The sequence below is a fragment of the Vicugna pacos genome, unplaced genomic scaffold (genome assembly GCF_048564905.1).
Source record: "Vicugna pacos unplaced genomic scaffold, VicPac4 scaffold_21, whole genome shotgun sequence".
NCBI classification, from domain to species: domain Eukaryota; kingdom Metazoa; phylum Chordata; class Mammalia; order Artiodactyla; family Camelidae; genus Vicugna; species Vicugna pacos.
Window position 1 is genome coordinate 10524190 of NW_027328742.1, and position 15652 is coordinate 10539841.

The following is a 15652-nucleotide window of genomic DNA, read 5'->3' on the forward strand; positions in this document are numbered from 1 at the left end:
AAGCATCATCTCTAGAGGAAACATGCCTTAGATGACACTAAGAAGGCCAGGATATCAAAAGTGAAGAATAAAAACCATGGACAGAGGGGGAAGTCTGCAAAGAAACCATCCACATTCCATGAAATGTTTTTAATAAGTAAGCAAGAAGAATGCCACCAATCAAAGCATTAAGAAGGAAAGCATGTCAGATGATCAAGGAAATCACGTCAGACTTTTCCCCGAAACCAAGCAAGTGGCCAGTTCTGAGACATCTCATGGTCAATCATGTGCCCTCACAGAATCATTCCAGGTACCAGCCCATTAAGGCAGCTAGTGTGGAAGAAACTCGAGGAATTCGAGCCATGAGTACCATGACATCATAGTTTTTGTTGGTCAGTTCATTTTTCCATGAGCGTTTCACTGCTCTGCAGAGGCCCCCGGACACAGCTGTGGGGAGAAAGAAGGAAATGGGTGCTCATTTCAGTGTTCTTTCTAGAGGTGCCTGAGCCAGAAACATTCTCCAGAAATGCACTTTTTCCTCCTAGGAGGTGCCCTCCTGACAGCATTGGCTGTCTTAGTGAGGAGGAAGAGTCTGCAACAACAGTCCTTCCTTTGTTGCACGGTCACTGTTGCCAACAGGTGATCAAAGCAGGACTCCTCTTTGCTGAAATGTTTTTCTGCAGCCTTGCCTCTTGGATTAATCAACCAGAAAAAAAATTGCTGATAGATCTTCCCTTTTCTGACGGCCATTTAACAGCTGAGAGAGCAGTTTTGAGAGCTGGCAGGTTGTAAAGAGTCACAGAACAGAAGAACCACCACAGTGGCTGTCTGGCCTTCTTTCAGATACTCCTCGACGCTGGATTTTCTCACCTCCAGAAGTTTTTACATCATTTTGTCCCAAAATGATTCATGGTGTATACCCCACCGGTCTATTCCAGTGGGGTATACACCACCATGTGTACCCCACCAGTCTATTCCAGTGGGGTATACACGGTGGTGTGTACCCCACTGGTCTATTCCAGTGGGGCATACACGGTGGTGTGTACCCCATTGGTTTATTCCAGTCGGGTATACACCATGAATCATCTTGGGACAAAAAGATGTAAAAACTTCTGGAGGTCAGAAAATGCAGTGTCGAGGACTGTCTGAAAGAAGGCCTGACAACCACTGTGGTGGCTCTTCTGTTCTGTGACTCTTTACAACCTGCCAGCCCCTCTCTCTCAAAGGTTACACCTCTCCTGGATTACCTCCATGGATTATTAGGCCTTGCCAGACAGTACGAAGGGACAAGCAGGAATGGCTGTGCACCTTCCTTCATTTTAAACACTTACTTATTAGAAATTGCTTAGAACCCATTTGACCTCTTTAATTCAAATTCCAATGGCCCTTTCTCCCACAAACTTGCTTATTCCAAATCACTTTTCTTAGCCACCCAGAAACTTTCATGCCAAATATGCTTCCCCTGTTGTCCTAAAGATTGCATTTTTTCGTTATAAAAAAAAATTTTTTTCTGTAAGCTAGAAGAAGTCCTTTCAGTATTAGCCATAGGTGCTACCTACCTCTTGGGGACATGGCCCTTTTTGTCCTTAGCATTATAATAAACCTTTAGAATTCTGTGTCCAAAGAGCTCCTTTATGACAATGGCCATCTCAGTCACAGATGTGAAGTAGATTTTACCTTATCACCAACCACTCCTATATTTAGACTCCTCTAAGTGTCCATATGCCTCTCACGTGATATGATATATGAGAGGAGCAGGGATTCCCCTCACCCTGAGGGCACACTACTGTCAGAACTGCAATATGTGAATGAAGCTCTATGGCTTGGAGTGTCTTTTGCAGAAGCAAACTGCTTCTCTACTTAACAAAATAATAGTTCTAGCCATTTTTTTGTTTGTTTTTCTTTTGTATTGGTGGGAGAAAATCATACGCCCAGTTTGAAGCAGAGAAAAGAATAGACACTCGAGTTCTTTAATAACCATTTCTACTCTGTGTTCCCTTAGATACTCCTTACATACTTAATGTGAATACTTAATATTGCTGTAAAGTATTATATTGTATGATTTGAAGGCAGACTACATGTCATTTTATTACACTCTTGTCAACCTATAATATATCAGACTGATGCTTTATCTAAGATTCTTTTGAGTTTGTATAATATATCTTGACAAATTTTACTACCATATGTTATATAAGAAATGTGTATTTTTGTACTTGCAGAAACCACTACTAACTTTTAAAGTTGTTTGATTTTTCAAGGCACTGATAATGGATGTGTATGAAGTCCATGCTATGTATTAAATGAAACACCATTCTTCAACAGTTAACAATCCCACCAGAGTAATACTGTCCTTTGTGTAATTGTTTTAGCTAATGAGCTCAATTTCTGCTTAACATTGGGAATTTCATAAAATGTAATTAATACTGAACTGGAACTTTGAACTTTTCGTCATAGGCCATGGTCAGTCTTTCCAGAAAAAGACACTTTTCTAATTTTATCATTTACCAAACAAGTCATGCTTTAGACACAAAGTCTTCATTTTCTTAGGTAGTATATTCTCACGGTGCTCCTAGAATCAGATGCACACATATAGTCTACATTCTTGTAGCAAAAAAAAAAAAAATCAACTTGGTTTGATTGTATAAGATTTTCTAATCTAAATTTGAACCATTCTGACCAGAGTGTCCAGTTGATTCCAGACACATCCAGGCATCCCAGGATGTCTGGATCCAGATACTACAAGACATCAGTACTTCGAAAGTCATGTAAACTTAAGTAGTATTACTGGTTTCTTGTGACTGCTGCGTTTTTGCCCTCTCAAAGTTCACGGAGTTCACTCCGTGTGAGTTTAAGCACCATTTCAAAGAGATTCAAAAATATATATACTACCTAAGTCCAGAAAAAAAAATGATTTGCTTTGAGCAGTAAAGACCTACCACCCACTGTCAGAAATGTCGCTGATTAAATTTGGGCAATGTACACATATACTGATGTTAATTTCTACTTAATGTTAAACAAATAAAGTAATTTTTTGCTTTTAAAGAAGAATCTCAATCTACTGTGAAAACATTGGATTGAATAAATTGTCTCACATTGTATTTTTCTGCTTTTCATGGTGTGATATTGAATTGAAAGCGCCTAATGTATCCTTGAACCAGTGGCATATTTTGTCTGTTGAAAGGTAACTGAGAATATTATGTATCTTAGTCCGACTTCTGGTAGTAAATGTTTAACTGATCTTTTCCTACCTGGTCATGTTTTAATGAATTGAGAGGAAGTCTTTGGAAAGTGTTTATTTCAATACAAAGAAAAAAATTGAACCATAAAGTTGGGTAAAATGTTAACTTTTTTAAAAAATATCTATTCCGGTTATGAGGATATCTCATAAGCTAACTTTCCTGCTGAAAGGAAGAGTACTCTTGAGTTCTGGGTTTTCTACACCAAGCATGGGTCTCCCTTATTTCTGAGCCACTTATGGGTATAAGTCCTTCATTTTTTTTTGAGTAAACTCCTTAAGCTTCCGTTTTGCATGATGTCAGATGTGTGATAGAATTGGCAGAGGCTCTGGGGTGTGATTTGAAAAATTTTGTTTCCTAATCCTCAAAAAAATTTACACAGGATGGTATTAGATATATACTGTTACTTCATTTGTACAGCATGTGTGCTCATTGTGCAGTGCCAGGGTGCACATACGTACATAGGTAGATAGTTCAAAGTGTTTCTCTAACCTATTTTAATTTGTTAAGGCAAAGTAAATATGCTTTCTGGAGTTTGATATTACACGACAATGTGAGATGCAGGTTTGGGAGGTGTTGAGATTTAAATGCTAGTTGTTTTATCTAGGTTTGATCTTTAGATTACAGCAACTTGGAATTCAGTTTAGGACTCCTCGCAGCCTCTTGGTCTGCTGTGAGGAGTAAATAAATGAGCTAAAAACCTGTACTTGTGAGGCAGGCCCTTTACTTTGAGCAAGTAAAATAGGTATTTTAAAGAAATACTCCATCTTTCCCAGGTCACAGGGATGGTGAATATTATTGCCTAAAATTTTCAGAAGGAGAAGAAACATTCTATCTTTCCCAGGAATGAAATGACTGAAAAGCAGAGAATCTTCACATTGTGTTATTTCATTTAATGTTCACCGTATCCTATGTGGTGGGTACCTTCAGAACCTCACTCTGACTCCAGGCTCTTTTTTTCACCCTTTCTTAAAATAGGCATGATAATACTTCTTCCATAATAAAGCAGACACAAGGCGTGTACATGAGGACCCATCCAAACCTTACTATGTTATTGTGTCTCTGCTAAATATCTGTAAGAAAATGCCCTCTCCCCTCCACGCGCCGTCCAACAGGGACACCTGCTGATGCCACACACGCACTCAGAGCTGTGGCAGCGGACAGAGCAGCAATTGGATCTGCCAGAGGGGGACACGCAAACAGAGCTCCCCTCAGCCGGGCTGGGTCTGAGGGATGCTCTGACCTACAGCTCTACCTGTCCCCGACCTGGCGTCCAACACAGGCCACAGGCGACGGACAAAGTCAGAGGAGCTGATTTCAGTCAAGGCAGCTCTCTGCGCCCTGCCACACTAGCTCAACCAGTGGTTGGTCTCGTATCATGTGGACAAAACAACTCTTTGATGAGTGAGGTTTTTCACTTCCCTCAGCTCAAGTCAGCATGAGTCCAGGGTGGCGCCTGCCAAGTACGTGGGCGAACTGGGGCCCTGAACACCTTGCTGTTGGCCATGCTGGAGGCAGCCTCACTTTCTCACTGCCCTCAGAGGGGTTTGGTTTGGAGCCGGGGGCAACAGAAGGAAGCTAAGACTGGGAAACTGACAACTAGGATGGGGCTAACCTGAAAAGGCCTCAGGGGTTTCCCAAGTTTAGTTACCCTCTTGTCCAGAGTGGGGTTGGCAGAGACCTTGGCCTCACCCCAGCGTGTGCCTGTGTGTGACTGACCAGGCTGTAACAAAGGCTTTCTCGGAATCTGAGGTTAAGAAAGATGAAGGGCAGGGGCCGCCTGTCGACTGCAATGGGCATACTGCATAATAATAGCTTTCTCTGATCTTTCTTCCGCCTGTTTGCGGTTTCTCTACTTCCTTTCAACTTTGTAACGTGACACCCAGCTGCTGGCTTCTTATCTCTGCTACCTGCCCCCACCTCCCAAGTCTCCTCCTCAGACTCGCACAGTGAACAGAGACCCCTCCTCTTTTGAAGCCTGGAGGATCACACCAGTTCCCTTACCATCCCTCTTGTTTGCTGGACTCATTGTTTAGTGATGCTGTAGCCAGTTGAGGACCATTCATCCTGCCTTCATGCCTTCTTCTCCCAGTTTAGTCTAAGGTTACTTACTCAGGCAGGTCACATGCCCCCGTAAGCCAAGAGGACCCATCTCGGGGCCAGGATAGAGCCTAGATTTGAATATTTTATCTGGAGTTTTTCCACTCCTACATAAACTCAGGAGATGGAAAACAAGACTGCTGACTTTCTTAGACTGAGGCTTGGAGGATAACAAAGACCCCTGTGCCATCAGGCTGAGCCCAGGAGAGACAGCATCTCCCGGGGCTGCACAGCTGGGAGGGGGGTAGGTTCAGGAGCAGGTGGCTTGGTGATGAGCTATAACAGGGCCGGCCCAGGTCAACACTTCTGGGTCTGAGGACTCCTAAGCTGCTGGCTAGGCAAGAATGTAATGAGAGTGTTTTCCAAGTGTCCCAAATTTGGAAACATCATTCCCATCAAAATAAACAGATTACTTTGTAAAGAGATTCTCTGCCTGCATTTTTTGCTCCTTCTAAAAAGGAGAACAGTGATTTGAAGGAAAAAAATGCCCTCCATGTAGCTTTTCTCAAAGACACTATGATGAGCAGGAGTTCCCTGTCCGGGGTCCCCAAATGCCTGGGCCTCTCAGAAGCAGAAATGGAGACACACACATAATCTCAACAGTGAAAAAGCCAATTATCAAACTGCACAGGCTAATGACGATATTAGCAGCAGCAGTGTCCTTTACTTTTAGATCTAATTCCTGAACTTAGAATGTTAACTCTGGGGGGAAATAAGGTCTGTGTCCTGACAAAAGAAAGTACCTGCAATCACATAAGTGTGTTGGTTGGTTTTTGTGGGGGGTTTGGGGGGTTTGGTGGAAAAGAATGTTAAAAATTGAGAAAAGAAGTAAGAATCTACAGGAAAAGGAAAAACTCAGGAGGAAAAGCAAATATGTAGTAAGGACTGAGGATCAATTGCTTGAATAAGCCACTACATAGTTTAAAGACAAAAAATGGCAAAAGCAGCTATAACTGTAATAAACAGATAAAAGATAAGCAAGAAAGATGTAAAGTGTAACATAAAAAAACAAATGTAGGGGAGGGCAGTTAAAATGTAGCTCATTTACCATATGATTGAACTTAAATGACTATCTTATTTAAAACAAGTAGATATAATTATACATCAACATCTATGAAACGCATAGTAACCACAAAACAAAAAATCTACAATAGAACATAAAAACTAGGAAGAAAGGAACACAAACATTCTGCTAGGGGAAATCATCAAACCACAAGGAAAGAAACAGAAAGAAGAAGAAATGAACATAGGAGGACTACAAAAACAACTGGGAAACAAATAATGAAGCGGCAATAGGTTCTTCTCTATCAGCAGTTACTTTAAATGTCAATGGACTAATTGCTCTTGATCAAAAGACAAGGGTGGTTGTTTGGATAAAGAAACAAGAGTCATCACTACGCTTCCTAAAAGAGACTCACTTCAAAGCTAAAGACACACAGACTGAAAGAGAGAGGATGGAAAAGGTATTTCATGCTAACAGAAACAAGAAAGCAGGGAAAGCAGTATTCCTATCAGACAAAATAAACTTGAAACCAAAGGTTATAACAAAAGACAAAGAAAGGCATTTTGTAATGACAAAGGGATCAGTACAAGAAAAAAAGTGTATTACATCCCTAAACACATGCACCCAAAACAGTAGCATCTAAAGAAACATAAAAGCAAATACTAACAGACATAAAGGCAGAATTAAAAATACTATAAAAATATTAGGGGATTTTAACACCTGCACTTAAATGAATGGATAAGTCATCCAGGCAGAAAATCATTAAAGCAGCAGTTGTCATAAATGATACAATAGAACACTTGGTCTTCAAAGAGACTACAGGACATTCCATTCAAAACCAAACCAATACACTTTTTTTTTTGGAGTGTAAAGTATTCCTCAGGACATGACACAAGTAGGTTAGAACAGCTGACAATTCCAAGAAAAGACCAGGAAAGGGGCTGATCATGGGAAGAGGCTTCCAACAGATCAGGCATCACCAGGGGTCCCAGGGCTACGTGTTCCCCAGGGCTGCGTGTTCCCCAGGGCTGGGTGTTTCCCAGGGATGGTAGCAAAGCTTTTGAGGAAAAAACCATGCTAGATGCTGCACTCTGCATGAATCCAGGCCAACAAATAACATAAATAATCAGGATAAAAATTACATTCTCCCATCTCCCCAGCGGCCTGGCTTGTGGGCAGCATCTGGTTCCCCAGGTTTGCAGCACTCACGTGTTGAGGACAGCCTCATCTCTGGAACATGCGCAGTTCGGCCAGGGAGCACAAGGGAAGACCAAAACGACAGCAGGTGATGCCCTGGCGGAAGAGACAGCAGGAGAAGAGAGCGTTGATTTCGGCCAGCCGGTAACTTTGCTACCATCTCCCAAGCAGCCTGGCCTCGAGGTGACCTCTGCTGCACCAGGGACCCTGTAGGCATCCCCTCAAGTCATCCTGATCCTGAGAGGTGGGCGTGGTGTAGTCAATGTGCAGGGGTGGGGGCTGAGACAGGGACAGAGAGAGCGACAGCGGGAAATGGGAGTAAGTCCTACATCTAGCAGCATGGGGCAGCCCCAATCCTGCAATCTCCAGCGCTGATGCAGCCACTGCCGCCGCCCCGCCCCCCTGTACACAGCCGGGTTGCCTCCCACGGGCAGGCTGACAGGGGGACACACACTGATTCCAGGAAGCACTGACAGCAGAGGACGGGCGAAGGGGGAGGTGGGAGCAAGGGGACTGGCTCTCCAAGGGTAGCCACCAAAAGCCTCCGCTATCGACACCACTAGAACTGCAGCCCGCTGTCGATCCCGGGGGCCGAGGGCCGGGCTAAGGCTGCACCCTCCCTCCCCGCACCAGCATCAAGCAGCCAAGGCCCACTGGCGAGCGGTGTGCAGCTCGGGACCACCCATCCCATGGGCTCTGAGGAGGCAATGGGCTTCGGGGTGGGATGGGGGCGTGGGGGTGGGGCAGGGAATTGGAATGGCCTCAAGCCCCGCCCACCCGGCCGCCGGGGCCGCGCCCCTGGGAGCCAGGACTGCGTGCCTGCCGTGGGCCCGGGGCATCCCTGTCTAGCGGCTGTCGCCGTGGTGATCGGAGCCCGGAGCGCCCGGCTCTCGCGAGGAGAGGGCTGAGGGGGTCATCTGGGTTCGGGGTGCACTCCGGGTGTGCGGCGATCTGGCGATGAGGGCGGACAGGGTGAGGGGGAGGGGTTGCTGGGAGCGGAAGTGACCCGGCTGAAGGGTGGGGGCTCATTCCTAGGTGAAGGGTTAGGGGAGTATCTGCGGACGGTGGGGGGACCTGGGGTGAGGCCCGAGGGGTGAGCGCGGTTTACAGGGGCTGTAGCTTAGGACCGAGTGGGGCGCAGACCTGGGGCGGGATTTGGGTGTGAGGAGAAGCAGCTTTGTCTCGGGGGTGCAGTGGATCGGGGACCGGGCGTGGCAGGGGGTGGGGAGGCATGGACTGGTTGGGGGGTCGGCGAGCAGTGGTAGTGGGGCTGGTGGGGTGAGGCCTGGCCCTGGGCCCGTGGTGGTCCTACTTGGGGGCCGGGATCCTGGAGGAGGGCGTGGGGGGCCGCGTTGGTGTTGGGGACCCGGCCAGCCCTGGCCGCGGGCTGGGCTCGCCCCACCGCCCCACCGCCCCAACGCCCCACCGCCCCACCGCCCGAAGCTCCACCGGCCCACCGCCCGGCCCCACTCGCAGCATCCCTACTCCTGGAGTCGCAGCCACGCCTCCATGCTGCTGTCAGGCGGGCGGGCGGGCGGGAGGGGGAGGGGCGCTGAAAGCTGCTCGTGCGCGCGCGCGCACGGGCGCCGGGACGCCAGGGCGCTGGGGCGCGCCCAGAACGTGAGGAAGCTGGGCGGGAGCTGGGTGCTCCTGGACCAGCTCCCGGAGGAGGAAGGCTGCCTGGGGTCTCGGCCTCCCGCCGCTTGCTGTCGCCTCTGCTGCCGTCGCGAGCCAGGTAAGGGGGCGCTGGTGGGGGCGCGCAGGTCGGGGAGTCGGCGGGTGAGGCCTGGGCTGTGCAGTTGGGGAGGCGCCCGGGGGTGGGGGGAGGGGTGCGTCGGTGGGGTCCAGGCCGCGCGTCCAGGTTGGGACCGTGAGGCGGGTCCCGGGGCCCCCCGGCCTGGTTGGGGTGCCTTCCTCCCCCTCCTTAGTACTGGCTGAACCGCGCGGCTTTCTTGGCCGCCGCTCACAGGCGGCTTTGGCAAAGTGGGAGCAGCCCCGGGAGATGGGAGGGCGCTGGACGGCCCCGGGCCAGCCGAGACTGGCCCTCAGGCCTTGCGAGGCCTTCCCGCGCGGGTGGCCCTGCCCTGGGAGTGGAGGCCGCCCCGGACCCTGTGGGGCACAGGCGAGCTGGGGCAGAAGCAGGGGCGAGGCCGGGCCTTTGGGAGCTTGTTAGCCTGCCCCCGAGATCCAAAGCTTCTGACCAGTGTATTTTCCGTCTTTTGAGGACTCTCCCTCCTGTTTTGCACAGTGGCTGCACCGAACGATATTCCCACCGACAGTGTAGGAGGGATCCCTTTTCTCCACAGCCTCTGTAGCCTTGATCCTGTGTGGGCTTTGGAATGATGGCCACTCTAACTGGGGTGCGATGCCACCTCATTGTACTTTTGCCTTGTATTCCTCGGATAATTAGCAACCTTGAGCCTGTTTTGTCATGTGCCTCTCATTGGTCGCTGGTGGGTCTTCGCTGGAGAATTGCTTCCTGAGGTCGTCTTCTGCCCATTTTTGGATTGGGTCGTCTTCTGTCCGTTGAGTCGGATGAGCTGTTTGGATATGGTGGAAATGAACCCCTAGTCAGTCTCATGTTTGGCAAAGATTGTCTCCTGTTTCGTAGGTCGTGGTTTAGTTCTGCTTCTGGTTTCCTTTGGTGTGCCAAAGCTGATGAATTCAGTTTGCTCCCGTTTGTGTTTGTATTTTTGCTGAGTTTTCTGTTGCTTGGGGAGACTACCCTAGGAGAAAATGGGTGAGGTGTACGTGGGATACTGTTTGGCCTACGTTTCCTACCGAGAGGTGTGTGGTGTCTTGTCCTACGTTTAAGTGTCTAAGCCATTTTGAATTTATTTCTGCGTATGCTGGGGCTGTACGCCCAGGGGCCGGGATTGGGGTAGGGGGCGGGGCGGCTGCAGAGAGGGCAGCAGCGAAGGACGCGAGCTGCCCAGGCAAGCCTGTGGATTTCCTCCCGAGTCCCCCTCAGCCAGCTCTCTGGGCGCCTTCTTCTGCCTCAGGGTGGCATCTGACATCTCTCCAGGTCAATGGAGTCCCGGGAGGCTTCCTCCAATACACAGAGAGACAGACATATAAATAGGCAGACACGCTAGTCTCTTTCTTTGTTATTAACAGATAGATACACTAACCTCGTCCTCCTCCTCCATTACATAGGTACACAGATACATACATTCAAAGACAGACAGGCACACACCATAACACACACACACACACACACACACACACACACACACACACACAAACAGAAGCCTCCTCCTACTCCTCAGTTAGGTAGGTAGATGGACACACCAATCTCCTCCTCCATGAAATAGATTGTCAGAGAGATACACACACACACAGCAGCCTCCTCTTCCTCCTCAATCAGGTAGGTAAGTAGATAGACACACTAGCCTCCTCCTCTAGTAGGTAAAGAAACACACAGACAGACTGAGAGACAGACACACTCACCTCCTCCAATAGAAAGACACTTAGACGAACACAGTAGCCTCCTCCTACTTCATTAGGTGCGTATGCAGACAGACAGACGGAAAGTCACGCTAGCTTCCTCCACCTCCTCCTCCATTAGATAGAAAATTACAGAAATGGACAGACCCACACACACACTTACACACACAGACACACACACACTACACTCCTTCTCCTCCTCAATTAGGCAGATAGACAAACACACTAGCCTCCTCTGCCTCCTCCATTGCATGGATGGATTGTCAGAGAGAGAGAGAGGCCGAGAGAGAGACATACTAGCCTCCTCTTCCTCCATTACAAAGACACACAGAGACACACAGACATAGACTAGCCTCTCCCCTCCTCCAACAGATAGATAGGCAGGCAGGCAGGCAGGCAGGCAGGCAGGCAGGCAGGCAGACGGACAGACACACTCACTACAGGCGGAGTGCAGTCAGGGGACAGTGATGGGGTCAGGGTCCGGGGACTGGGGTGCCCCTGGTGAGCCAGAGGATTTTCTCCCGTGTCCCCAACGGCCTAGCCTGGTGGCGACCGCCGCTCTCCCACGTTCCTCAGACTGAAGCCATTTAATCAGCCTGCTCTTGGGAGCGGGCGTGGTGCGGTCAGTGAAAGAGGTCAGTGGTGGAGGGGCCGGAGGCACTGCGGCTAAGGGGGCTGCCCTGGCGAGTTGGTAAGTTTCCTCCCATCTCCCCCTCTCCTTGGCCTGGGGACAGCCTCTGCCACCCCAGGTTTGCGGGATTGAAGTCTCCTTGTCAGCCAGGTCATGGGAGGCTGGGGCGGTTCGGTCAGGGGCTGCAGAGAGGAGGCGGGGCTGCCCTAGAAGCCCGAGTGTTTGCTCCCATGATCCCTTGGCCTGGCCTGGGGTCGGACTCTGGTACCCCAGGTTCACTAGCTGCACATCTACGTGTTGGATGCCTCCCCGGAGGCAGGCGCGGTGCGCTGAGGGGATGGTGGCCCGGGGCGGGGAAGGGGAGGCTGCAGAGGGGTCAGCAGCGGTGGCGAGGGCTGCCCAGGTAAGCCTGTGGGTTTCCTCTCGTGACTCCTCAGCTTGCTCAGGGGGCGCCCTGTGCTACGCCAGGTTGACTGGGTGCACATGTCCGTGTTGTCCGGCTTCCGGGATGCTGGCGCGGTGTGCTCAGGGGGCAGTGGTGGTGGCGGGGTCTGGGGCGGCTGCAGAGAGGGCGGGCGGCAGCGTGGGGCGGGGGCTGCCAAGGCAATCCTGTGCATTTCCTCGCGTGTCCCCCTCAGCCTGCTCTGGGGGCGGTCTCTGCTGCCCCAGGGTCCCTGGAGGCTTGTCCTCAGGTGATCCTGCTCCTGAGAGGTGGGCGTGGTGCAGTCAATGTGCAGGGGCGGGGGCAGCGACAGGGACAGAGACAGAGACAGCGACAGCGACAGCGACAGAGACAGCGGGCAATGGGAGCAAGTACCTGGCTAGTAGTATGGGTCAGCCCCAATCCTGCCATCTCCAGCTCTGCTGCTGCCACCGCCGCCGCCCCGCCCCCCTGGCCATAGCCGGCCTGCCTCCCAGGGGCAGGCTGACAGGGGGAAACTCCTTCCAGGAAGCTCTGGCAGCAGAAGCCAGGCGGCGGGGGAAGTGGGAGCAAGTGGACTTGCTCTCCCAGGACAGCCGCCCTGTCCCGCCCTCGCCGCCGACGCCGCCACCCCCACTACCACTGCCACTGCCACTGCTGCCCGCTGTCCATCCCGGGGGCCGAGGGCCGGGCTAAGGCTGCACCCTCCCTCCCCGCACCAGCATCAAGCAGCCAAGGCCCACTGGCGAGCGGTGTGCAGCTCGGGACCACCCATCCCATGGGCTCTGAGGAGGCATTGGGCTTCGGGGTGGGATGGGGGCGTGGCGGTGGGGCAGGGAATTGGAATGGCCTCAAGCCCCGCCCACCCGGCCGCCGGGGCCGCGCCCCTGGGAGCCAGGACTGCGTGCCTGCCGTGGGCCCGGGGCATCCCTGTCTAGCGGCTGTCGCCGTGGTGATCGGAGCCCGGAGCGCCCGGCTCTCGCGAGGAGAGGGCTGAGGGGGTCATCTGGGGTCGGGGTGCACTCCGGGTGTGCGGCGATCTGGCGATGAGGGCGGACAGGGTGAGGGGGAGGGGTTGCTGGGAGCGGAAGTGACCCGGCTGAAGGGTGGGGGCTCATTCCTAGGTGAAGGGTTAGGGGAGTATCTGCGGACGGTGGGGGGACCTGGGGTGAGGCCCGAGGGGTGAGCGCGGTTTACAGGGGCTGTAGCTTAGGACCGAGTGGGGCGCAGACCTGGGGCGGGATTTGGGTGTGAGGAGAAGCAGCTTTGTCTCGGGGGTGCAGTGGATCGGGGACCGGGCGTGGCAGGGGGTGGGGAGGCATGGACTGGGTGGGGGGTCGGCGAGCAGTGGTAGTGGGGCTGGTGGGGTGAGGCCTGGCCCTGGGCCCGTGGTGGTCCTACTTGGGGGCCGGGACCCTGGAGGAGGGCGTGGGGGGCCGCGTTGGTGTTGGGGACCCGGCCAGCCCTGGCCGCGGGCTGGGCTCGCCCCACCGCCCCACCGCCCCACCGCCCCACCGCCCGAAGCTCCACCGGCCCACCGCCCGGCCCCACTCGCAGCATCCCTACTGCTGGAGTGGCAGCCAAGCCTCCATGCTGCTGTCAGGCGGGCGGGCGGGAGGGGGAGGGGCGCTGAAAGCTGCTCGTGCGCGCGCGCGCACGGGCGCCGGGACGCCAGGGCGCTGGGGCGCGCCCAGAACGTGAGGAAGCTGGGCGGGAGCTGGGTGCTCCTGGACCAGCTCCCGGAGGAGGAAGGCTGCCTGGGGTCTCGGCCTCCCGCCGCTTGCTGTCGCCTCTGCTGCCGTCGCGAGCCAGGTAAGGGGGCGCTGGTGGGGGCGCGCAGGTCGGGGAGTCGGCGGGTGAGGCCTGGGCTGTGCAGTTGGGGAGGCGCCCGGGGGTGGGGGGAGGGGTGCGTCGGTGGGGTCCAGGCCGCGCGTCCAGGTTGGGACCGTGAGGCGGGTCCCGGGGTCCCCCGGCCTGGTTGGGGTGCCTTCCTCCCCCTCCTTAGTACTGGCTGAACCGCGCGGCTTTCTTGGCCGCCGCTCACAGGCGGCTTTGGCAAAGTGGGAGCAGCCCCGGGAGATGGGAGGGCGCTGGACGGCCCCGGGCCAGCCGAGACTGGCCCTCAGGCCTTGCGAGGCCTTCCCGCGCGGGTGGCCCTGCCCTGGGAGTGGAGGCCGCCCCGGACCCTGTGGGGCACAGGCGAGCTGGGGCAGAAGCAGGGGCGAGGCCGGGCCTTTGGGAGCTTGTTAGCCTGCCCCCGAGATCCAAAGCTTCTGACCAGTGTATTTTCCGTCTTTTGAGGACTCTCCCTCCTGTTTTGCACAGTGGCTGCACCGAACGATATTCCCACCGACAGTGTAGGAGGGATCCCTTTTCTCCACAGCCTCTGTAGCCTTGATCCTGTGTGGGCTTTGGAATGATGGCCACTCTAACTGGGGTGCGATGCCACCTCATTGTACTTTTGCCTTGTATTCCTCGGATAATTAGCAACCTTGAGCCTGTTTTGTCATGTGCCTCTCATTGGTCGCTGGTGGGTCTTCGCTGGAGAATTGCTTCCTGAGGTCGTCTTCTGCCCATTTTTGGATTGGGTCGTCTTCTGTCCGTTGAGTCGGATGAGCTGTTTGGATATGGTGGAAATGAACCCCTAGTCAGTCTCATGTTTGGCAAAGATTGTCTCCTGTTTCGTAGGTCGTGGTTTAGTTCTGCTTCTGGTTTCCTTTGGTGTGCCAAAGCTGATGAATTCAGTTTGCTCCCGTTTGTGTTTGTATTTTTGCTGAGTTTTCTGTTGCTTGGGGAGACTACCCTAGGAGAAAATGGGTGAGGTGTACGTGGGATACTGTTTGGCCTATGTTTCCTACCGAGAGGTGTGTGGTGTCTTGTCTTACGTTTAAGTGTCTAAGCCATTTTGAATTTATTTCTGCGTATGCTGGGGCTGTACGCCCAGGGGCCGGGATTGGGGTAGGGGGCGGGGCGGCTGCAGAGAGGGCAGCAGCGAAGGACGCGAGCTGCCCAGGCAAGCCTGTGGATTTCCTCCCGAGTCCCCCTCAGCCAGCTCTCTGGGCGCCTTCTTCTGCCTCAGGGTGGCATCTGACGTCTCTCCAGGTCAATGGAGTCCCGGGAGGCTTCCTCCAATACACAGAGAGACAGACATATAAATAGGCAGACACGCTAGTCTCTTTCTTTGTTATTAACAGATAGATACACTAACCTCGTCCTCCTCCTCCATTACATAGGTACACAGATACATACATACAAAGACAGACAGGCACACACCATAACACACACACACACACACACACACACACACACACACTCAAACAGAAGCCTCCTCCTACTCCTCAGTTAGGTAGGTAGATGGACACACCAATCTCCTCCTCCATGAAATAGATTGTCAGAGAGATACACACACACACAGCAGCCTCCTCTTCCTCCTCAATCAGGTAGGTAAGTAGATAGACACACTAGCCTCCTCCTCTAGTAGGTAAAGAAACACACAGACAGACTGAGAGACAGACACACTCACCTCCTCCAATAGAAAGACACTTAGACGAACACAGTAGCCTCCTCCTACTTCATTAGGTGCGTATGCAGACAGACAGACGGAAAGTCACGCTAGCTTCCTCCACCTCCTCCTCCAT

General features: G+C 52.5%; 1 long non-coding RNA gene across 4 annotated transcripts in view; it reads left to right on the forward strand.

Annotated features, from left to right (window-relative positions):
• LOC140694471 (uncharacterized) overlaps positions 1-15652 on the forward strand; it is a 473386-nt gene that overhangs the window by 260486 nt on the left and 197248 nt on the right. The window lies entirely within an intron of this gene.